Source organism: Bubalus kerabau, chromosome 13 (genome assembly GCF_029407905.1).
Source record: "Bubalus kerabau isolate K-KA32 ecotype Philippines breed swamp buffalo chromosome 13, PCC_UOA_SB_1v2, whole genome shotgun sequence".
Classification (NCBI taxonomy): domain Eukaryota; kingdom Metazoa; phylum Chordata; class Mammalia; order Artiodactyla; family Bovidae; genus Bubalus; species Bubalus kerabau.
In genome coordinates, this window is record NC_073636.1 from 24,682,658 (window position 1) to 24,708,711 (window position 26,054).

The following is a 26,054-nucleotide window of genomic DNA, read 5'->3' on the forward strand; positions in this document are numbered from 1 at the left end:
TGACCCAGGGATTGATCCAGTGTCTCTTACATCTAACCTGGATTAGCATGCAGGTTCTTTATCACTAGCACCACCTGGGAAGCCCGACATTACTGCTTACTCTGCTTCTGCTGCTGCTAAGTCGCTTCAGTCGTGTCCGACTCTGTGAGACCCCATAGACGGCAGCCCACCAGACTCCGCCGTCCCTGGGATTCTCCAGACAAGAATACTGGAGTGGGTTGTCATTTCCTTCTCCAATGCATGAAAGTGAAAAGTGAAAGTGAAGGCGCTCAGTCATGTCCGACTCTGTGCGACCCCATGGACTGCAGACTACCAGGCTCCTCCGTCCATGGGATTTTCCAGGCAAGAGTACTGGAGTGGGTTGCCATTGCTTTCTCCACTGCTTACTCTAGAGTTAACCAAACAACCCACAACAAACACACTCATTCTGAAGAAGCTATACCCAGAGTGTTTTATATTTAAAAGGAGGATGACCTGACATTAAAAATCACAATGAACTCAAAACTCCGTTGACCATGACCTGATAATAAGGTAACCTCCTGTAAAATTGTGGAAGTTTCAGTCATCTGCAAGTATGAATTTGCAGTGAGAGTCTTTGCATCATTACCATGCATTTTATATCAGGGGAAGTTCCTGATGGAAAACTGAGGACTGTCTTTGGGAATCTCTAGCAATATGTTGATTTTTTTCTTGCTAGTAATATTAGTTAAGCTATCATTTACTGAATGCTTACCATGTGCCAGATAGTTTATTACATCCTCTCTACACATTCTCTCCTTTGAATCATATCAACTTTGTGAAGAACATTTTATTAGCATAGCCTATTTATAGATGACCTGACTGAGGCCCAAATTCATGTGGTTAGTGAATGTCAGAATGAAGATTCACATCTAAGTATTTCCAACCCAGTATAATTACTATTCCCATGGACAGAGGAGCCTGGCAGGCTACAGTCCATAGGGTCACATGCCTGAAGTGACTTAGCACATACACATGCGTAACTACTGTTCCACTGCCCAGTATAACGGTAACCTAATAGTTTACTAAAAGCAGAACTCATTTTAAAGTGACGTTCTCTGAAAATGGATGGCATTCATGTGTAAAATCAGAAAGAAAGGACTAGCATTTTTAGATGGGTTCCTGGCCTCAGGAGAATGTTTTAAAACCAGTGCTCTATAGCACTTTATATTTTAAGTAGATAAACAAGGATTTACTGTATAGTACAGGGAAAATAGGTATATGTAGTAACTTATAATAAACTGTGGCTTCCCTGATGGCTCAGAGGTTAAAGCGTCTGCCTGCAATGCGGGAGACCTGGGTTCGATCCCTGGGTCGGGAAGATTCCCTGGAGAAGTAAATGGCAACCCACTCCAGTATTCTTGCCTGGAGAATCCCATGGACGGAGGAGCCTGATGGGCTACAGTCCATGGGGTCACAAAGAGTCGGACACAACTGAGCGACTTCACTTTATAATAAACTGTAATGGAAAGAATCTGAAAAAAATTTGTGTATATAACTGAATCACTTTGCTGAATACCTGAAAGCCATACAATATTTTAAGTCAACTATACTTCCATGTAAGTAAATAAATAAGAATTATTGCTGGGATTTCTGTACTGGATGACATTTAATGTTTTAGAACAGAAGCAAGTTTAAAAGACTGTATTTTTTTTTTTTCCACTGTGCTGGGTGGGTCTTCCCTGTGGTACGTAGGCTTAGTTGCCCCATAGCATGTGGGATCTTAGTTCCCCAACCAGGGTTAGAAACTGCATCCTTGGCATCGGAAGGCAGACTCTTTACCACTGGACCTCCAGGGAAGTCCCTGGAATTCATTTTAAAAGGCACTGTTGGCTGTTTGAAGGATGCTTCTTTGAAAGTGGCTCTGAGGACCACAGGCAGTACCTCCTGCACCTAAACCCCAGCAGGAGGGGTCCTACACATGGGGAGCCTTAGTCCAGTCTCCTCCAGCTATAGCCTGTAGGTGAGGAGATGGAGCCAAAGAGACCGGTCCACCCAACACCCATGCCTCCTTTTAGATTATGCTCCAAAGTACTCGGGACCCCATTTACTGATAGCTTCTCAGTGAGTCCTTGGGACTAACTGAGAAGAGCAGTGACCCTGAGTTCACTCAAAGGAACACAGAGAGACACAGAGCTTGGCTCAGCCCATAGGAATTCTGCAGACTCACAGAGTCCAAGAACCAGAGCTAGTCGGACTGACACTACATTTGGATTGTGACTAGTACAGTTTGGAGAGATAAAGCGCCAGGGGACTCAGATTCACTTTTCCTTTCCTCCTTCCTCTTCCAAAGAGATTACTTAATAGTCTGCTTACACATCTAGCACTTGCTTACTCTAATAATAGCCCCTGAGCCTGAATCATCCTGCGTCACTGCCTGTCATAGCATGTCCTCAGCTGTTGCCAGGACTTTTGTGGCCATCTCCCAGTGCTATCTGCAAACCTCTAAGAATGTGCAGGGTAATCGGTTATTTTAATTTTAGCTGTACATGATGTGAGAGATCTTCTGTTTATCTCCAGGGACCTGTCTCTGGCTTCCCAGGTGGTGCTAGTGGTAAAGAACCCTCCTGCCAATGCAGGAGATGTGAGAGATGTGGTTTGACCCCTGGGTTGGGAAGATCCCTTGGAGAAAGGAATGGCAACCTACTCCAGTATTCTTGCCTGGAGAATCCCATGGACAGGAGTGTGGCGGGCTACAGTCCATGGGATCGCAAAGAGTCAGACCTGTCTTAAAATACAGACTATAATGGTGAAAGAAAGGGAGGAGAAAACTTTGATATGAATCAAAGTTCATATGTACAATAGTACATGTGGTGCATACAAAGGTATTTTAAATATATTTATAAAAAGTGCATATACTCCTATTACTAAAATATGTAGTAGTATCAATTTGCTTACATAGTCGGGACAAACATTTGTATAGATTAAAACTGCTACGTGATGGGCTTTTGGGGTGCTAAGAGTGTTGTTTCTTGATCCTGTGCTACTTACATGAGTCATTTTATTTAAAAAAAAAATTTTGGCTACTCCCCACAGCATGTGGGAACTTAGTTCCCTGAACAGGTATTGAACCCACGCCTCCTTTGTTGGAAGGCAGAGTCTTAACCCCTGGACCTCCAGCGAAGTCCCCAAGAGTAATTTCAGTCTGTGAAAATCCACCAAACCAAAGACTTACAGTATTTGTGTTTTTCTGTATTACATTATATTTCAACAAACAGTTTTAAACATTTCCTATTTAACCTGCTTTTTGAGGAAAAATACAAAAAATTGCAACAGCATACCATATACACATGACAATATGTATTGAGATATATCGTAGATCAAATAATGTTTGAAAATTTTACAAAGTCCAATAGACCCAAATCTCTGATTTAAAGCAGACTCTACTTTTAGAAATTTCTCTCCCCTCAAACCAAAATAACATTTCTTATCTCTTCACAATTATAGAGATGTAATGAATTATATTTTAAAATAGCTCCTCTTTTTGGTGTTACATATTTTTGTCATAAAAAAATCATAAAAATTAAATTGGTACATATTCCTTGCAGGGCAATTTGGCAGCATCTATAAAAACACAAGATGTTCATAAATTTGATGAAGCAACTTTGCTTTAAGAATCATTCTAGAAATACACTGAGAAGTCTGTGGCAGTTTTGCTATTTAATCATTCAAAGACTCAACTTGCAACTAACATACATTTATTGAGTATCTACTCTGTAGTAGGTGTGAGTTCTGGGCATACATTAATGAACAAAACAGCTGTAGGCCAGCTTTTCCCCCAAAATTTTTTAGTAATTTATTATAGAGTAAATGCTCCAAATAAAAAGATTTTAAGGTTAGATAGCAAAAAACAAACAAAAAAAGTAAATGTAGTACAAGATTGATAAATTAAGGACAAGCAAGCTGATATATGGCACCCCACTCCAGTACTCTTGCCTGGAAAATCCCACGGACAGAGGAGCCTGGTAGGCTGCAGTCCATGGGATCACGAAGAGTCGGACACGACTGAGCGACTTCACTTTCACTTTTCACTTTCATGCATTGGAGAAGGAATGACAACCCACTCCAGTGTTCTTGCCTGGAGAATCCCAGGGACGGGGGAGCCTGGTGGGCTGCGGTCTATGGGGTCATACAGAGTCGGACACGACTGAAGCGATTTAGCAGCAGCAGCAACAAGCTGATATAACTACTGATACACTTACTGATAAGCCTCAGTAAGAACTGGATGGTAGGGATCCTTGTTCCTCTTTTTCTTGCCCTTAATATGGGCAAATGTTTAGAGTCCTGCTCCATTTCAATAGTAGCTTCTCCTCACCCTTGAGAAAAGTTTGCCTTACTATCTTTAACAAGTGTCATGAATCATTTTTTGAAACTGTAATGTTTGAAAGTTTCATAATTACTTAGGATTTTGCAACTGGAAAGATATTATGTACATATATAGGTTTTTCAATTGTCTTCTTAAATAAATTGAGAAGGATCAAAAATAATCATGACATGAACAAGAGTTTAATGTACTTACAGTGCTGTTAAAACTGATTGACAGGTGTTATACAGATGAGGCCAAGACATGGAAGTATGACTCTGCCTATGTGCAGGTAACTTAGCGCAGGGGGCGTAAGCTGCCCTTAGAGAAACAACACGGTGGGCACACAAAAAAGAACGAAACAAAACAAAGCTACAAAGTAAGGCAAGGAATGAAAGCTGGAGCGCCTGCCAGGTAAACATTCACTGACCAGAGGCAAATTAGCTTGAAAAGGCTGAGATCTGGGACACTCTCACATAGACTGATTGTTTAGATGGCTCTGCAGAAAGCCGTTTCACCCTGGAACCCAGGCTTGAATAATCCCACTGGTGAAGGTGAATGGTATGAACCAGTAAGCATTAGGAAATGAATGTTAAATTGTTTCAAGATAGTTAAAGAAATGCAAAGATGCAGCACTATTCTGCAAATACTTTGTATGAAGACTTTCTTACTTTAAGTTTTGTTTGTGTATTTTTAATTCAACATACCCGGCTTACTGTGCCTAAAAGACAGTCTATAGGGAAAGATGTCTTATTTAAAGGTTAACATCTTAAAGGTTGTTCTTGATATTTGTTCATGTTTATTGGTTGCTTTTGATGGGTCAAGCACAGTACTAAGCAAGTTTATATGTACTGTCTCATGTCATTCACACAACATCTGAGGTAGATATGAATATTAAGCTCATGTCAGCTCTCCCAACTTAATGAGGTGATTACTATTTTTTTTTAACATTTACTTATTTGGCTGTGTGGAGTCTTAGTTGTGGCATGTGGGATCTAGTTCCTCGACCAGGAATGGAACTGGAGCCCCTCGTGTTGGTAGCTTGGAGTCTTAGCCACTGGAACACCAAGGAAATACTTGGTTACTAGTATTATAAGATCCATTTCACACATAAAGAACCTTCCCAAGGACGCATAGCAAGTAAGTGGGCAGAATCAGGATTTGAACTCAGGTTTGTTTCCATGCCAAGCTTGAACTCTTAATCACGCTGCTTTATCTAAGAAGAAACACAGGGGAAACATTCTTGAGAGGATGGCTTCAAGAGGGAAACCCCCTGATCACAGATGCGGAGCTGGTGGGCCATCGCTGTCCAGATGGGGAGACTGAGTCACATGGCTCTTAGTCATCTGCTTAGCAGCTGAGGCAGATCATGCAACCAGGGTCTCCAGGCCCGCAGAACAGTCCTTTGCCCTTTGTCTCTAGGGTTTTTTGGTGTGTGTGTTTCTTTCTTGACTGTGCCCGGCAGCATGTGGAATCTTAGTTCCCCAACCAGGGATCTAAGTTGTGGCCCCTGCAGTGGAAGTGTGAGTCCTAACCACTGAATCACCAGGGAAGCCCTCCTTTCCTTTCTTTCTTTCCTTTTTTTAGCCATTTATCTCTATACTTGCAGACACTTGTGTGGTGGTGATGGAAAACTTATCTGCCAACAAGAGAGCGCTCATATATATTCCACTGTTAGTGAAAAACACCAGTCAGGTCCGTATCTTCCACGCACCTCTCACTGAATTTTGAACTGTCTGTCTCTCTGAACAAGAATTCCATGACTAAAGTTACTACTGAGCTACACCCATCATATTAAGCATCATTTTAAAAATTTTCTAAATGTATAATCTAGACAAAATGCTTGACTAAGAGCAAGTGGTCGCCATGGCACTTGATACAGCATTCACGAAGCACAAACATCTTCCTAACATAGTTTTTCTAATAAAAATAGAAAGCTGAGAAGGCAGTGAATTTAAGGAGCGTGAGGGCACTGAAGGAAAAACAATACTTCATTATGTTTTTTTAACCATGTTTGATACTATTGTTTAAGCCTCAGTGAATATCATAGCTGTCTTCAGATGGAGTCAGACACCTGGAACTTGCCTCTGTGTATTTGGAGTGTCTTATGCCCATCTTACTGTTAACTATAAACAGATGATCCTCAAAACTACTTACTAATCAGGTCTGCAGGGTAACTACTCCATCAGTAAACATACATGAAGTATCTTGCCGGGGAGAATACCACAGACAGGCTGAGAGAAATGGACTTTAAAATCACCTAGCCCAGAACGTTTTACAAACATACATACACGTCTCTTTCTACACGAGACTAAGTGATATCTAGTTGTTTGACTGATTAATGTGTTTTCTTAGAAGCCTTTCTAAGGATTCCTCATGATACAATTCAGGGGAAGATTATTAATAATCCCTGAACACCCCACCCAAATATGGTTTTCTCCCCTGTGGTCGGCTGTTGCCCTTGAGACAGAAAAAAAAACAAACAAAAATGGGAAACCAGACACTGTCCTGGCATTCACAGCCCAGCCAAGTTATTCTGCTCTTAGATTATAAGCAGTCTTGAGGAATATCAAGCTCAGACAAGGCCACTCTGATGAATGAATGAAACAAAGCAAGACCATTTCTTCATTCTGTCTCAGCACAGACAAAGCTAGGCCACTGTACAAGCCACAGAATAGAAAACACTCATTTCCCTACTGAATGAATGATGGTTGTGTCTGTACCAGGCAGAGAAATGCCTCTGCTTTCTGGAAGCATCCAATGTGGAGTGAAGCCCCACTTCCTTAGACCCTCCCAGAAGTCACCCAACTGGGTTCTTCCAATCAGGTTCTAACACCCTCTCACAGAAATGCCTCGTGACTCCATGCAGTGTGTGTTCTGGCTGCGATGAGTAATAAACCAACTTGTTCAGCCACAGGTGGTCTTCCTCTAGAAGGAACTGACTCCGCACAGCATGGACCCAATGTTTCGATTATTTTATCTGCTTACATTTTCTCTCATCTCCTGAACTAGACAGCAGGCTTCCAGAGGACAGAGACCTATGCTACCCTCTTTTATATTCAAAGTACCTAGGCTTTCTCTGGATTACAGTAGATGCTCGATATTTTCGTATTATATGAATGAAGGTTGGAGGGTGGGGATCAGGAGTAGACTCATATTCACTGTGTTCCTCCCATCTCTCCTGGAAGAGAGGAATTCAGCAGTTAGGTAGTCATCAGCCTCTGGGAAGGAAGAACTAACAACATACACTGGAAGATGTATATAAAACCATGTCATAAACCATACTTACTCTTATCCTAACATTACTCTTAGCAGTAATAAAACTCATCCCCTGAAGTTTGGATTTCAACTTGTTCCCATCAACAGCTGTGACGATGTTTTCTTAGTTCCCCATCCCCCTACATTCTTTATTGCTTTATTGTTTTGCTCTCTAATTACAAAAGCAATACCTATCTATTTCAGTATTTGGGAACTTTGAAAAATGTAGGCTACAAAGAAGAAAGTAAATCCATGTCCTGTTCTCAAAGCAGGGTCCTTTCCTCCAAATTCAAGTTTGCATCACTTTGTGGTTTGGAGATTGAGGCTCAATATTTAAGTATTTACAGCTTGAAAGAGCAGTGCAAATTATATTGGGTGATTAAGAAAGGAAGTGTCGAAGGTATTGAGTGAGAGGATACAGGAATGCTGGCATCCTGCCTTTCCAGTCAGCCAGTCACCTTCCTCTCTCTTAGGTTTGTTCATCCCACCGTGAATAATGGCCACAGGAAACAAGGTTTCTCTTTATTATTTATGACTGCCCTTTGGAGAACATGAGTAAAGCAGGGTTCAGGTTGGAAGTTAGGCTGCAGAGCAATGGGACAGTTAGAGGTGGAGGGGACAGGGAAGGTGGTGGAGAAGTAGTGGGAGGTGGGGAATGCTTCCTAAATCAAGACCACAGTCCAAGTCTTGTGGCCAGTCTAACATACAATTCAGAAACTGTTAGCCATGACCAGCAGGCTCAGAAATATGTATCTATACAGATTTTTTTCCATCTCTTTTCCATCCATAATAATTTCTTTTATTATCTTCTCCAATGGTTTGCAGTCCTTTGAGAGAATTCATCTGACCAAATCACATATATTGGGAAAGCATCAATTGCAACTTTCTATCTCCTTTTTCCTCTTGCAAAATTGAGCCACACATTTATCAGATAAAAATCATTATCAAAGAGTTGATAGTATAAAAACTGCACAGACCAATAATGTACTTCTAATGCTAATAAGCAAAAATGTTGATACCAAGAAACAATACTTTAAGTAATACACAGACATTTCAGCACTATTCACTCTTCTTATTGCTCACTAAAATTTAGCAGTCACTCTGTACTTACGCATGATGTTAATTATGTGTTAGGTTGATAAAATTTGGGTTGTTAAAACTCTAGCAGGTTGGAACACACTGGTAACCATCTGCTCCATCTAATAAATCTCAGGAATCCCTATGATGTCATCAGCAGCCAATCAGAACTTCTGTTGACGTTTAGTCATTCGACTAAATAACTGTTTACTTCCTCCCATGTGCCAGGCATGTACTGAGAACTGTCCCAAGATAGATGAATGAAACAAGCCCTTTGTGGAGAGCTCACAGTGACTTTTTGTTGTTCAGTTGCCAAGTCAGGTCCAACTCTTCGAGACCGACCCCGTGAACTACAGCACGCCAGGCTTCTCTGTCCTTCACTATGTCCTGGAGTTTGCTTAAACTCATATTCATTCAGTCAGTGATGCCATCCAACCATCTCATCCTCTGTCACCCCCTTCTCCTCCTGCCATCAATCTTTCCCAGCATCAGAGTCTTTTCCAAGGAGTCAGCTCTTCACAACAGGTGGCCAAAATATTGGAGCTTCATCAGTCCTTCCAATGAATATTGAGGTTGATTTCCTTTAGGATCGACTAGTTTGATCTCCTTGTTGTCCAAGGGACTCTGAAGTTTCTCCAACACCACAGTTCAAAAGATCAATTCAATTGGCGATCAGCCTTCTTCTGGTCCAACTTTCACATCCATTTATGACTACTGGGAAAACCATAGCTTTGACTATATGGACCTTTGTTGGCAAAGTAGTGTCTCTTCTTTTTAATAAGCTGTCTAGTGACTTACCAAAGCAATAACCACACTGAAAGCCTCCTTTCTACTCGTGTCAAAGATCATCACTCTATTTACTTAATTAATTGCTGATCTGATTAACTGGGGCTTCCCTGGTGACTCTAACAGTAATGAATCTTCCTGCAATGCAGGAGACCCGAGGTCAGTCCCTGGGTTGGGAAGATGCCCTGGAGAACTGAACGGCCACCCACTCCATTATTTTTGCCTCGAGAATTCCAAAGACAGAGGAACCTGGTGGGCTACAGTCCATGGGGTTGCAAAGAGCTGGACATGACTGAGCAACTAACACAACAATTGCTGATCTGATTCAGCTGACACACTCCTTTTTCAGTTTGGATAAGGTTTTCAGATGGGTCCTGAAACTTCATTCTAAAATCACCCAAAGAGCTTCAGGATCAATGCTAATTAGAGTCATCTTCATCACAAAGATCTACTCATGAGAGTGAATGGAGTTTCCTTTCTCCTCAGGAAAACCTTGGACCTGGGAGCAATATGGCACAACAATAAAGAGTGCTTGCTCTGGAGTGGGACTGCCTAGGGTTCAAACCTCTCTCTTGCCACTTACTGTATACTCTGTACCTTAATTTTCTAATCTGTAAAGTGGTATAAATTATAGTGCTTATCTCATAAAATGGAATATTCTTATTAAATAGAGCCTGAAACGTATTGAGGGTTCAATAATGTTAGTCATTAGTATGTGGTTTTATTCAAAAGAGTTTTGTTAAAAATAGTATTTCTTGATGTGCAGGTAATCAGCAAATTTCTCAAGTGGTGGCTTGAGGAGAGGTGGGCTCCCCAAATAAGTTTTTTTTTTTTTTTTGGCTGCCCCTGAGTTTTGTGCGGGTTCTTAATTCCCCTACTAGGGATCAAACCCATTCCCACTGCACTGGAAGCATGGCGTCTTAACTACTGGACCATCATGGTGGTAGTCCCAGGTTTTATTTATTTATTTTTTTTAAATCTGTTTTTTAATAATAATAATAAAAGTCCTTTGATCTTGGCTTATTATTGAGTAAACAGAGATCCAGTAGGGAGTTGCTTTCTTCCTAGATGGCTTTTCAGGAGTAATACAAAAATGTCTATGTACTTAAAACTTTGCTTCTTGAGACTAGTGGTTCCCACCCCCCACCAAGTATCAAATAACGACTGATAGGCTGATTGACAACCAACTAAGAGCATTCTGCCCATGTCCTACTATCATACTCACAAAGACTCCATTAAACAAATCAATATATATGTTCATGACAGCCAAGTTGCAAAGAAATTCAATATCCCTAATGTTGTAGTGAAGGGACCACAGTTTTAGCAACATGTATTGACTCATCTTGCATCTCTCTGAGACATTTGTAACCTTCCAAACTCTTCCTGAAGTTAATCCTCTTTTGAGAAAGTGTCCAAGTAAATGATACAGGGTGGTATTTTTGAAGCTCTGATCTCACTTACAGAGCCAGAGATAGAGGGAATTTCTCTCTGGAAAAAAGAAAGAAAAAGTAAAAGCACAAAACAAGCCCTACAGAAAAAGAAAAGTTATTATTTTCCACAAAGTATTTAGAGATTGTTTTTCCTGTTCTCATTTTCCTAGCCCTGGAGACTCATGAGTGCCTGAAATGGGAAGGAGGACTGCTTTCCAACTTTTTGAAAAAATAAACTTAGCAATCCAAAAATGTTTAACCAGAAGCTATTTCAGTGAGTGATAAATCTTTACATGAGTGAGATTTACAGAGTGACGGTAGAAGTTTTGCAGTTTGAGCAAATTTAGAATAGTGTAGGTTAGAAAGTCTCACGGGATAACAAGAATAGCTTTTTTCAACTTGGAGGATTACTCAAATATCTCGGGGGAGATTGTTTCATTTAAGCTCTCAGTTTTAGACCAGCAATCCCTGACATCAGAAAGAGGAAGATGCAGAATGCCAATTTAGTTATTTTATTTTATTTTCTTTACAAGAAAAACGGAAAATGCTCAAACTCAATTTACACAGGTGCGAGGGACATGCTTTTACTCAAGAATTATGGCCAATTAAGGAAATGAGGCCATTTTGAGGAAGTAAAAGGTTGAAAACTGTGTTGATAAAATGCCAAGTAATTCATTCTCCTTCAGCAGCTTTATTGAGATATAATTCACATGTGATGCAATTCACCAGTTTAAAGCATGCATTCAGTGTTTAAATAAATATATATATTTAATATATATTAAAAATATATTTACAAAGTTGTGCAACCATCACTGTAATCTAATTTTAGAATGTTGTCACCACCTCCCAAAGAAACCTTGTACCCAACAACAGGAACTCCCACTTCCTCATCTCTCCGCATCCCCACCCTGCTGCCCCCCAAGACCTAGGCAACCACTAATCTACTTTCTGTCTCTATGGATTGGTGTTTATTTTGATTAAAGATTGTTCAGTGATTTTTTTTTTTAATTTTTGTTTGCTTTCACATGCAATCCTAGTTCCCCCAAAAGGGATGGAACTCATGCCACCTGCAGTCCAAATGCAGAGCCCTAACCACTGGATCACCAGGGAAGTCTCATATCTAATTGTGGTTTTGATTTACACTTCCTTAAAGACAATAGTGTTGAGTATCATTTCATGTGCTGACATTTCCTTTGGAGAAATGTTTATTAAAACCCTTTGCTTATTTTTAAAATTAGGTTGTCTTTTTTATTGTTGCATAGAAGAGGTCTTTATGTGCCAGGGTCCAGCCCCGGCTGATCCAGGGTATTCGAAGGAGAGATGGCTAGGCGACCTTTCAAATGTTAATTAGAGATAATAAAGAGGAATAGAATGAGGATAGCTCAGTAGGAAAATTCAGTGGAGAAAAGAAGCTGAGTGGCTTGGTTTACGCGGAAAATCAATATAACCCGTGACACCAGGTTAGCTCTGACCACGGAGGCCGCAGGCGCCCTCTCGAATAGCGGAAGGTGCCCCACCTTAGACACCTTCTCGAGTGGGTCTTAGAAGCCCAGGCAAATAAATGGTTGCAGAGGATATCCACGCTCCAGATGGACACTCAGCTGGAAGTTAAAGGGAAGAATGACATGGGGAGACCAAGCGTTGGTGAGCAAGGCCCCTAGCTTTATTTTCAACAGGGGCTTTTATACCCTAAGTTACACATAGAGGATAATAGGGGATGCAAAATCAGCAGTCTTTGATGCTTATCAAAAACCAGAGTTTCTTTCCTGCAGATTTATCGTATACAAATGGTTTAGGTGATTTACATCATCTTCTGGCCAGAGGCCTATTAACATTTTATGACTCTTGACAAGCACTTATCAACAAAGACTTATTTTCTCTAAGAGTAATTATTTTAAGGTTTGGCGCCATCTTCCGAAGATAAGATTACGTTCCTATAGGGTGGATGTGTAATGGGTTTACAAAGGAAAGAATTTACTACCTTAAGGGTCTAAAGTTACTAACACCAGGCCACTACTTATTTTTTCTACATACCAACTATATTAATTAATGCACATTCAAGGATACAATTCAGGGGATGTGAAAACTTGGCAACAAACATTGGCTCATCAATGAAATCTTTTACTAGTTTTATTCTGACAGCTTCTAATTCTCTGAGAGGCTCTAAGCTATTTGAATATCTTAAGCTTCCTGTGCCTCTGGAGGCTGGGAGACTGTAAACAATCGTATGCATAGCTGTAGGTGTCCGGGTAAACTTGTCAGGCGGGTTAGAGAGCCATCTGAGGGGTTTGGATTTAAACACTCCTAATTGCCCAGGAACTTTATTAATTGGAGCTGTAAGTTAACTCTTTGACAGAGAGAGTGAGATGGTGGTGGGGGACAGCCCCCAGTAAAGTCAGAGGTGAGAGCACAAAGCAATAAAGTAGGCAGACTCTGGTTTTTTGGGGGGTAGATGCTCGAGAATATCCGGGGGCACTCCCGAGGCTCGATCCCGCCTTTGCGTATGCCGAGCCCCCTTCCTCATGACCTTTGTCACGAGTGGAATGTCTCTCGCCGGCTCCCGGCATTTATGGGCTTCCCTGGTGGCTCAGAGATAAGGAATCCACCTGCCAATTCAGGAGACTGGGGTTCCAACCCTGGGTCAGGAAGCTCCCTGGGAGGAGGGTATAGCAATCCACCCCAGTATTCTTGCCTGGCAAATGCCATGGACTGAGGAGCCTGGCAGGCTACAGTCCATGGGGTCGCAAAGAGTCGGGCACAAGTGACTGACTAAGCAACAAGAGGTCTTTACAGATTATGGAGAAGCCCCTTATCAGATACGGGATTTGCAAATATTTTCTTTCATTCTGTGGGTTGTCTTTTCACTTAACATTCTTTGACCACTCCTTATTCTTGGAAACTCAGTTCAATTCAAGGTTACCTCAACAGATCTGATCTCCTTAAACTTGAGCATCTTTAGGTACAACCTCCCTATTTTTTTTTTCCAGTAGGCAGTCTAATAATACATTCTCACTTCATTGTATGTCTTTTCCCACACACACACACACACACAAAAAGTAGTTCTGGTAAATTTGTCTCCTCTAATCCTTGGTTTCCTTCAGAAAACGTGATCTCACAGCTCAGGGGGAAAGCCTCAGTTTAGTTCAGTTCAGTCACTCAGTGTCCGACTCTGCAACCCCATAGACTGCAGCATGTCAGGCTTCCCTGTACATCACCAACTCCGGGAGCTTGTTCAAACTCAAGTCCATTGAGTCAGTGAGGCCATCCAACCATCTCAGCTTCTGTTTTCCCCTTCTCCTCCTGCCTTCAATCTTTCCTAGCATCAGGGTCTTTTCCAATGAGTCAGTTATTTGCGTCAGGTGGCCAAAGAATTGGAGTTCAGCATCAGTCCTTCCAATGAATATTCAGGATTGATTTCCTTTAGGATTGACCAATTTGATCTCCTTGCAGTCTACCCAATAAGAAGCCTACCCATTGTCTAAATACAGCAACTCTCCTCTATTTGTAACAAGAAATGTATTCAACTTTCTATTTTAGAAAAGGTTCTAGACATTTGGATCAAGAAAATATTCAGAAGGCTGAAGGCAGCCTCTCTCATTTTCAGGCATTCATTTTGAATTGGGTCATTATTTAAGGTTGATCACATTGTTTTCATCAAGAATACAGAATAATTTTTCCACTCAAGAGTAGAAATATAACTAGGTATCATGGCATATATAAGTAAATTAAAAGAATATTCTTAATTAAATATGATGCAATTAATTACACTAATTATTAGTATGTATTTTAAGGTGTAAGAATTATCTACCTCTTTTAGTTCTAAATGTACATATGAATTATTTATCTCTCTCTTATGGTATGATAGATGTGATTACAGGTTCCTTGAATGAAAAATATACCAACACCAACATTAATTAAAGACACTCTAATCACAACATTTAGGGAAGTGGTAGATTAAATATGGATCATCTCTTTAAAAAATAGTATAATTCAGTCATACCCTGGGCATTTTTTATACACAAAAAAGTTTGTTGATTAATAGAGAAAGGAAGGCAATGGCACCCCACTCCAGCACTCTTGCCTGGAAAATCCCATGGACGGAGGAGCCTGATGGGCTGCAGTCCACGGGCTCATGAAGAGTCGGACACAACTGAGTGACTTCCCTTTCACTTTTCACTTTCATGCATTGGGGAAGGAAATGGCAACCCACTCCAGTGTTCTTGCCTGGAGAATCCCAGGGACCGGGGAGCCTGGTGGGCTGCCGTCTCTGGGGTCGCACAGAGTCGGAAACGACTGAAGCGACTAAGCAGCAGTAGCAGATGCATATTAACCAGGAAAAGGAACAGATCATTGCCTAAGCTTCATAAAGCTTGTAATCCAGGAAACGGGCAAGTAACCGAATGGTACACAGACCTGTCTGGAACAAGCATTGTCTAAACAGAGACCTCATGGGTGAATTTGAGGGACCCAGATGCAGTGTTCAGCAAAGGGAGCAATATGGGCAAAAGCCTGGAAATGAAAGAGAGAAAGAGTTCAGTTAGGGAATTTACTGCTATTTCCTATGACTGGAGGATAAAGGAAAGACAAATCAAAGGTGCTGGGAGGTGAGGGCTGAAAAGGAATCTGAGACTTTGACCACCAAGCCATGGGGAGCTGCACAGGATCTTAAGCAGAGGAGGGTAACAGGATGATATTTGAAGTTTAGAGATATAATAAAAATGACAACAATAACAACAATAATGATTGCTATTATTTATTGTGTTGATAACATACCAGATAGTATACTAAATGTTTTATACCATACACTCTAATGTATTTTCAAGTAAGATGACTGTGGCTGACAGTAAAAGCTATATACATTTTATTTTGTCAGAAACTGAAAAGGAGAAACACATTTTAGTTTACTTAAGTAGGGCTTTGTTCCAGAATCACCAGTGCCATTGCGGCTTTATGTGAAAAAGCTGGACCCCAGCTTCAGAGAACACAATTTGAAAACATAAACCAAGAGGAGACTTTTCATTTTGGGAACATAGAATTACTTGGGAAAAGTGGTTAAACTACAGAGTGGTTGTGCTTAGTCTCTCAGTCATGTCTGACTCTTTTCTACCCCATGGACTGCAGCCCGCCAGGCTCCTCTGTCCATGGAATTTTCCAGGCAAGAATACTGGAGTGGATTGCCATTTCCTTCTCCAGGGGATCTTCCCAACTCAGGGATCTAACCCAAGTCTCCTGTATTGGTGTAGTTTTTAAAAATATATTTACTTATGTGGCTGTGCTGGGTCTTAGTTGTGGCATGCAGGATCTTCCATTTTTTGCTGCAGCAAGTGGGATCTAGTTCCCTGCCCAGGGATCGAACCTGAGTCCCCTGCATTTAGATCATGGAGTCTCAGTCACTGGACCACCAGGGAAGTCCCTACAGAGTAGTTTTGAATAAGTTTGAATTATTTTTTATTTCTCTATAGTGCAGTTTTATATCAGTATAATAATTGTGTGTGTGTGTGACTGGTAAGTGGAGATTTCATGGGAAGGCCTTCGAAGAATGTTAAAAATGTGTGTCTTGGGTGGAAGTATACATAAAGATTTGAGAAGACATAAAACTGTCAGGAGGGTAGCATCTTTATACTGAGATTTTTCTCAAAGACTTTTTTGAAATGAAATTACAGAAACTATCATGAAGTTACTTTGCCAGCCATAGTCTGGACATCCTCCCAGAAGTGACATTAAAAATATTTACTAGCCAAAGGATACAAGTAAGCACCAATTCATCAAAGAAGATTCAGAGCACAGAGCTGGAGGCTCCTTGCTGGTTTCTAGGGGTGGGGGTGAGTGCTGAAGAGGAACCATAGATGCTAGAGCAGCTGGGAAACCTTGGAGGTCAGAGGTTGTTGGCTGTTTCTCAAGGAATATGGAACTATTTCAATATTTTATTACTAACCAGTATGAAGGGTTCCCTGGTGACTCAGATGGTAAAGAGTCTGCCTACAATGTGGGAGGCCTGGGTTTGATCCCTGTGTCAGGAAGATCCTCTGGAGAAGGAAATGGCAACCCACTCCAGTACTCTTCCCTGGAAAATCCCATGGATGGAGGAGCTTGGAGGACTAGAGTCCATGGGGTCGCAAAGAGTTGGACATGACTGAGCAACTTCACTTTCACTTTCATATGACCATAGCAGTAGATATTGGCTTAATATTAGCTGTACATGTTCCTATTTTTAGTATGAATCGGAAGAGCTACCTAAAAATGGCAGGATGGTAGGCATCTGCTCAAGGTACGGGAAGAACGTGCTCATAAAACACTGCACTTGAAAACAATCAGTAAATTTAACATCCTTCAAATAGTTTTATGTTCCAAAGAAAATGAGTCAGAACCTCAAAACAGAGCATAAACAGAGCCCAACTTTTTTTTTTTTTTTTTAAAGTGTAACATTCATCATGATGGAGATAGATCGCATTCAACATCAGAGGAAACGTAGCTTTGGTTCTTCACTAAATAAGGACATAAAATTGTCAGAATGAACTCCAATTTTCAAATATTTATCGAGCTCTTGGGATACACAAGAACATCAAGAGCAAAAATAACATTCTCTGTTAGTAAGGACCTTATCCAAGTGTACGTCAGGAGACGAGACAGTGGAAGAAGTTGTAAAGCAAGTGTGTCTCAGGTCTGCCACGTTGGGCTGGGTGATCTCCGACAAATTAACGTATTAGTTAAAATACTGGTTTAACTGCTTTCATGGAGATCAAAATAATAGTGGCTTGAATAAAACACATTACCATGTTTTTCTCTCTTACTTAAAAGTCCAAGCTGGTAGGCAGCTTCATGTGGTCATTGGAGGACTCGGGATTTGCCATGCCATAAGGTGTGGGCTTACCTGCATTGTAGAAGCTGACTCAACACTGCATCTGTGCTTCTGCCTCCTGGGAATGGGGGAAATGCAGGGCAGTGCAAGGTTTTCCTTTAAAAGGCAGGCCCTACCAGGTACTTACATCAATTCTAGTCACAGCCCATTGGCCATTACAGAATCATTTGGCCATACTTAGCTGCAAGGGAAGCTGAGAACTGTAGTCTTTGGTTGGTTAGTCATATACTCACCTAAACTCCAGAGGTTCTAGTATTAAAAGGAGAAAGAGGGAGTTCCCTGGTGGTCTAGTGGTTAGGACTTGGTGCTTTCGCTGCTGTGGGCCTGGGTACAATGTCTGGTCAGGGAACTATGATCCCATAAGCCACATGGTACAGTCAAAAATAAAAGGAGAAAGAAAAACTGGATATTGGGGGACAATTAGCAGACCCTGCCACCTTTAATCTGAGCTTCAGTTTCACCTTTGTGAAATACAGACAACTGTATGGAATGATCAGTGTACAGAAAACACCTAGCCTAGCGCCTTGTGCATGCTCAACAGTAACCCCGAGTCCCAAGCCTGTGAGTGTGCTTGATGTTGCAGCCTAGGTCCAATCCTGGTTTCATGTGAGGATGGGAGAATGTATCCAGGCTCCTAGCTAGGAAGGAAATATCAGAAAAGGGTGTTTAGGGATGTCCTTGGTGGTCCAGTGGTTAAGAATCTGTGCTTCCACTGCAGGGAGCAGGGAAACCAAGATCTTAGTTTTTGGTCAAGGAACCAGGATCCTGCGTTTGTTATTGTTGTTCAGTCACCAAGTCATATTCAGCTCTTTGCAACCCCATGGATTGCAGCGTGCCAGGTCCTACACACCGTGCACCAAAAGAAAAAGAAAAGAATGTTTTTGAAAAAGATTCTGGACAGTGACAAATATGACAAATGCTGTCTATACTGTATGTGTGCTGTAGCTCATTTGATTTATGCACAATTATGACTATTAGCTTATTCAGCCATTTTTATTTTAAACAGGTGTGCTTTTTTAAGTTGAAGTACAGTTGATGCACAATATTATATAACTTGCAGCTGTTCAATATAGTGATTCGCAATTTTTAAACATTACACTCCATTTATAGTTAGAGAATATTGGCTTTATTCCCCATGTTGTACAATATATTCTTGTAGCTTATTTTGTACATAATAGTTTGTACCTCTTTATCCAAATAAGATGTGCTTTTAACAAAACTGTGGAGTTGACAATGTGTTTAACTTTCCACTTAACCTCTTAGCATCATTTATTTCAATCACAGACTCTTTCTGCTTATTTTCCTGTGTTTCATCGAAGAAACTTAGACTCTTACCCAATCATTTTGTGTGTGTGTGTGTGTGTGTAACTTTGGCTGGGTTGATAGAAGAAGAAACTCTCTTGAGGCCTCCAATTCTGTTATGTATTTGGTTGCTCACATTTCTAATCCAAACCAGGCATTCTTACTCAAGCATTTGTATTGAAATGTTTGAAGAAATTATATTTTGGGGAAAGGCTAGGATTTTACATAATCCAGATACCTCATTTATGCTCTTTAATCCTTTTTTTTTAAGTTACTTTCAGATAATTTCCTAAGGCTAAAATCATATAATTTTAAGATCAAAAGGAATCCCAGAGATCATTAAACCCTCATTTTATAGATGAAATAATGAAGGCCCAGAAACAAGTAATGATTTCCTCCAAGTCATTTAGTTGTGAAGTTGAGAGTAAAATCCAGAGCTTCCAATTCTAGCTTCTATTAGTAAATAGTAAGATACCTACACCAAGTATCAGAGGTCCTAGGTTTTTATGGATATAACATAGGAATGAGGGTTGTGGGAGACAATAGGAAAGCATGCGAAAATAACTATTTTTCTCTTCGGTCAAAATTGATAGCTGACCACACATGTTATTTTGTCTAGGACACTTCTGATTTACCCCTAATGTCTGGAATAATTATTAAGTGGAATCCCTTTCTTTCTCAAAAGTGTACTGGTTCAGAACATAAATTATAGGTTAGCTTACTGAATGAAAAATTTCTTTGTTCTTCAATGATTCCATTTGCTCAGCAAATGTGCTGATGTAAAAGAGTTGGCTTAAACTGTGATACAATGGTTAATCAGAGTAAAACTAAAGCTGTAATGCAGCAGTTTTCAAATTACAAGTCACAGCCATTGGTGGGCCATGAAATGAATTTTGGGTTACAATCCTTTAAAAGGAGGAATAGAACAGTACATAAAATAGAGTGCATATACTTAGTAAAGGTAAGTGGGGTTTTTTTTTTTTTTGGTTTGTTTTTGTGGGGAGGGCAACTGCACCACATGGGAAAAAAGGATTCTTATTCCGCCTAACAGGGTCTGAACCTTGGCCCAGCAGTGAAAGCACTAAATCCTAACCACAGCCCTGTTAGGAAATTTTTGTCAAGCTATTTTTCAAAACTTGCTTTGGTTATACATACATACAGTAGTGTCCTGGTTCTCAATGTAAAATCTATTTCTTGTTGTAGTAAAAAAAAAAAAATGTGGGAAAGACAGAGAAATCTAGGACTTAAAGTGCTCTACAAAAGAAGATACAAGCTCATAGAAGTTCATACCACTTTACAGTCAGCTACTAGATGAACTGGCTGTATCAACAAGGTAACTAAAACGGACACACTTTGAGACACAGTAAAGAATAAATATTAAAGTTTTCACTGAAATTCTAGAGTCAGAAGAAGCAATAATCACCTTAAAGTTCATATTCTTTAGTTGTTTGAGTTGTCTTCATATTCCAGGGTGTTACTAAGCAGCTAACAGAAAGCAAATCCACCTGTTGCAAATACTATTTGGCACTTAGAGAGAGCCTTTATCTGAGAATGCTATAAGATTTCTAAAAGACACAAGGATAGCTGACATCAAAATGCTATTAGAGAAAAATGTAGAAGTATATTTTTAATATGAAAGATATTTTGACATATCAAGTAAAAAAAATAGTATACCTTTTTTTCCTAGTCTTCATGCCATAGATAGAGCATGGTATCTATGGTATGATCCCATTTTTGTTGAAAATTGTGTGTGTGTGTACTGTGTATCAGGATTTGTCAATCTTTGTACTATGGGCATTTTGGGCCAGATAATTATTTGCTACAGGGGCTGTCCTGTATTATAGAATATTTAGATGCATTCTTGGCATCTACCCACTACAGGCAAGTAGCAGCACCACCACAACACATCCCTCCCCAACGCATACACACTGGCCTTTCTAGTTGTGACCACCAAAAAGGTCTGCAGACCTTGTCAAGTCACTCCAGTTGAGAACCGCAGATATAATTGGCTAACGAGTTGTCTCTTCAGTGGATAGATTTTTAAAAAATGTTTTCCCTTTTGTTTGTTTCAAGATTCTAATTTTCTATAATGGGCATGTATTATTTCCAAAATAAAAATCCCATAAAACTATTTATATTGAAAAAAATTTATTGGCTTCACAGCAGTCATGTTTATAACTTGGATGACTGAAATTCTTAAGCAGAAAAATGTTCCTGGAAAATCAAGTAAGAAGCTCAAATGTACAAATGCTGAGGTCAACTATGAATTCTTTCATTTTGTTTCTATTCATTCATCCATTCATTCAATCAAAAATGTCTACTTATTAGCACCACTAATTACACCGAAAGTGTACATATGATATAGAGACAGCCTTTAGAAATGCAATAAGTGCTATTCCTGTGTCTCACAGGAAATTGGAGTTACAAAGTGTACTTTGTTAATACAATAATTTCCAAAACAAATCAGATTTAATGACATTCAAAAGCTCCTCAGGTTGGTAAACCTTCTCATGAATTACCTTCTAAAATATGTATAAGAAATTGTCCCTCACATAAAAGTGCAAATATGAGTGCAAAGATGCTCTCTGTAACACTGCAGAAAACTGCACGTTAAATTTTATACATTTGCATCACTTTATTTTTTTCAACATACATATACAATGGAATACTACTCAACCATAAAAGAATGAAATAATGCACTTTGCAGTGACATAGATGCAAATATAGATTACCATACTAAGTGAAGTAAGTGAGAAAGAGAAAGACAAATACCATATGATATCACTTGTATGTAGAATCTAAAATATGGCACAAATGAACCTGTTAAACAGAAACAGACTCACAGATATAGAGAACAGATTGCCAAGGAGGAGGGTAGAGGAAAAAAGGACAGGGAATTTGGGATTACCAGATATAAACTATGATATATGGGATGGATAAAAAACAAGGTCCTACTGGACAGCACAGGGAACTGTATTCAATACCCTGTGATAAACCATAATGGAAAAGAACATTAAAAAAAAGAATGTAATAAGTTCAGTCAGTCAGTTCAGTCACTCAGTTGTGTCCGACTCTTTGTGACCACATGAACTGCAGCATGCAAGGCCTCCCTGTCCATCACCAACTCCCGGAGTCTACCCAAACTCATGTCTATTGAGTCGCTGATGCTATCCAATCATCTCATCCTCTGTCGTCCCCTTCTCCTCCTGCCCTCAATCTTTCCCAGCATCAGAGTCTTTTCAAATGAGTCAGTTCTTCCCATCAGGTGGCCAAAGTACGAGAGTTTCAGCTTCAACATTAGTCCTTCCAATGAATATTCAGGACTGATTTCCTTTAGGATGGACTGGTTGGATCTCTTTGCAGTCCAAGGGACTCTCAAGAGTCTTCTCCAACACCACAGTTCAAAAGCATCAATTCTTTGGTGCTCAACTTTCTTTATAGTCCAACTCACACCCATACATGACTACTGGAAAAACGATAGCTTTGACTAGATGGACCTTTGTTGGCAAAGTAATGTCTCTACTTTTGAATATGCTGTCTAGGTTGGTCATAACTTTCCTTCCAAGGAGTAAGCATCTTTTAATTTCATGGCTGCAGTCACCATCTGCAGTGATTTTGGAGCCTAAAAAAATAAAGTCAGCCACTGTTTCCCCATCTATTTGCCATGAAGTGATGGGACCGGATGCCATGATCTTAGTTTTCTGAATATAGTAAGTTAAAGCACAATAAAACTTGATTTTGAAGTAACTTCATTTCTACTCTCCATATTTTCCTTTTCTTAAGTCTTGGCAAAATAGTTACATAACGGCTGGGCATTTTTACAACTGACCTCTTAGTCATTAAGGGTGTGTCGCTCAGCCTGGCCTTGTACCCATATAGAGGGAGAGCAGTGTAAAAGGTACCTCCCTTCTCCCCATTCGTCTCCAGAGGGGTAAGCCACACTATCGTGTTCATTTGCTTACAGCTATTTAACTACTAAGTAAACACTGAAGACTGGATATTGAAAATGTTGGCATACATCCAGCCTACTGAGTTGAAATAGAACCACCCTTGGCAACAGATTACTGCACATACTACATTGTTATTTCACATTGGTGTGTGTGTGGTGTCTTGTTTTCCTTACTTTACGTTAAGCTGTTTATAAGCAGGGGCTGTCTTAATCCGTTGGGGCTGCTCTAAAAAAATACCACAGACTGGGTAGCTTATAAACAACAGAAATTGATTTCTCATGGTTCTGGAGGCTGGACGCCTGGGGGCCCTTTTCTGGGTGGCAGGTATCTTGTTTTGTCCTCACAAGGTGAGAGGGGTTAGGGAATTCTGGAGCTTCTTTTATAAACACTTATCCCATTCCTAGGGGCTCTACCCATGTGATTTAAGCATTTTCCAAGCCCCCCACTTCCTGATACCATTGTCTTTGCAGGGATTCTCATGTGTGAATTCTGGAGGAACACAAACACTCAAACCATATCATGAGTCACAGGCTTTATTTCTCTTTCTGCAACTAGCAGGCTTAGTTATTATTAGTAGATCTGATCATTATACTAGTTAAGGCAACCAGAAGCAGGCAACAGAGCATGGGACGAACTGCTTTGGGTCTAACCAACCGTTCCCTATAATAATTCCAAATCTGATGAAGGGAATTCAGGGAAACCTCGGGCTTGGGGTTTCTCCCCTTCATGCTGGAATGATTCAAAACTGTGTATACAAACTGATTATTCTGACCAAATGACATGATCTGAACTTCCATGAGAATGACAGCTCTTTCTTTCCCTTCTCTCAATAGTCCCCTGAATTCACAAGATGAAAAATGCCACTGCATGGGTAGAGAGTTGAACCATATTCTAATCATCAAGCAAACTGTGGGCTATTTATCAAAATGACCTGCACCTTTTCCAAGCCTAAATTTAGGAGTCAGTCATTATATATACTTGCCAGTTTTCGCTCCGTTCTTAGTCCTAAATTTTTCTCCTTCAAAAAGCAAAAGCCTCTGATTACCTGATCTAATTATCATATATCAATTTATATTTCCTGGAATTATAGTATTTTTAGATAATATGATTTTCAGCGACTAATAAATATTTCAGAAGAGCCATAAAGTTTCAATAATTGAGACGAACTTTCACTTTTGCCTGGAAATTTCACTTCCAGACTGTGACATGTCAACAGTGGGAAATGTGCTAAAGAAAGAAAATATTGTGGTGTTTGCATGAAGTTGTGTCCTTTATTTATTTATTTGCTAACTTTAAATAGCATGAATATATATCAGCCCACGCAATACTTCCCAAGATGCTTGCCTTTTACTGCTTATGTTCCATTTTTACTTGACAATATTCAGAAAATATTTAGTGAGAGCCTGCTGTATCTCAGGCAGTTTTCAGAATCTTTTCCACAACATACTATATATTTTATGTTTGACTGGTCCTATATATGGTTAAGGGCTTAAGATAGCGCTAGTGGTAAAGAACATGCATGCCAATGCAGGAGACATAAGTGATATGGCCTCGATCCCTTGGTCGGAAAGATCCCCTGGAAGAAGGCATGGCAACCCACTCCAGTATTATTGCCTGGAGAATCCCACAGACAGGAGCCTGGCAGACTACATTCTGTAGGGTCATAGAGAGTCGGACACAACTGAAGTGACTCAGCACATATATATATGGTTAAACTGGGGCATATTCCTATTATGTTTTATGCAATATTAATGTTCATTAAGTATTTAATAAGCAGAATGTAAAATTATTTTTTATATAATGATGATGACATAAAAAGCTTAAAAATCAAATTATAAATTCAAGCAGCGTTTCGCTAGCCCAGCTTGTCAAATATCCCTTTCACTTGGTCATAAATGATTTGGTTTCAGTAAGTTTTAACTCCTTACATCATATAACAATTATCCTTAAGTGCTATATTGAAAAGCAGAGATATTACTTTGCCAATAAAGGTCCATCTAGTCAAGGCTATGGTTTTTCTAGTGATCATGTATGGATGTGAGTGTTGGACTGTGAAGAAAGCTGAGCACCGAAGAATTGATGCTTTTGAACTGTGGTGTTGGAGAAGACTCTTGAGAGTCCTTTGGACTGCAAGGAGATCCAACTAGTCCATTCTAAAGGAGATCAGTCCTGGGTGTTCATTGGAAGGACTGATGCTAAAGCTGAAACTCCAATACTTTGGCCACCTCATGAGAAGAGTTGACTCATTGGAAAAGACTCTGATGCTGGGAGGGATTGGGGGCAGGAGGAGAAGGGGACGACAGAGGATGAGATGGCTGGATGGCATCACCAACTCGATGCACATGAGTCTGAGTGAACTCTGGGAGTTGGTGATGGACAGGGAGGCCTGGCATGCTGTGATTCATAGGGTCGCAAAGAGTTGGACACGACTGAACGACTGAACTGGAACTGGACTGGACTGTGCAGTTGCCAGAAAAATCATTAGGATACATAAAATGTCCATGATTTATGAAATAATGTAACAAAGTAAGTGTTGTTGCTGCTGAGACATTTATAAAATCTTTTTATATCAAGCACTTAGCACAGTACCTAGCTCATAGTAGGTTTTTTTTATTTTTTATTTTTTAAACAGCTTCATTTAGATGTAATTTACATGCCCTAAAATTGATCCTTTAAAAATGTTTAGTGGTTTCTAGTGCACACAGAGTTGTGCAATCACCACCATAATCTAATTTTAAAACATTTTCATCAGTCCAAAAAAAAATCTGTTCCTACTGGTAGTGATTCCCTGTTGCCCCTTCTCCTTAGTCTCTGGCAACCACTAATCCATTTTCTGTCTCTATAGATTTACCTATTTTGGACATTTCATTGTTGTTGTTGTTCAGTTGCTCAGTCGCGTCCAACTCTTTGTGACCCCATGAACTGCAGCACGCCAGGCTTCCCTGTCCTTCACCAACTCCTGGAGCTTGCTCAAACTCATGACATCAAGGCAGTAATGCCATCCCACCATCTTATTCTCAGTCGTCCCCTTCTGCTCCTACCTTCAATCTTTCCCAGCATCAGGGTCTTTT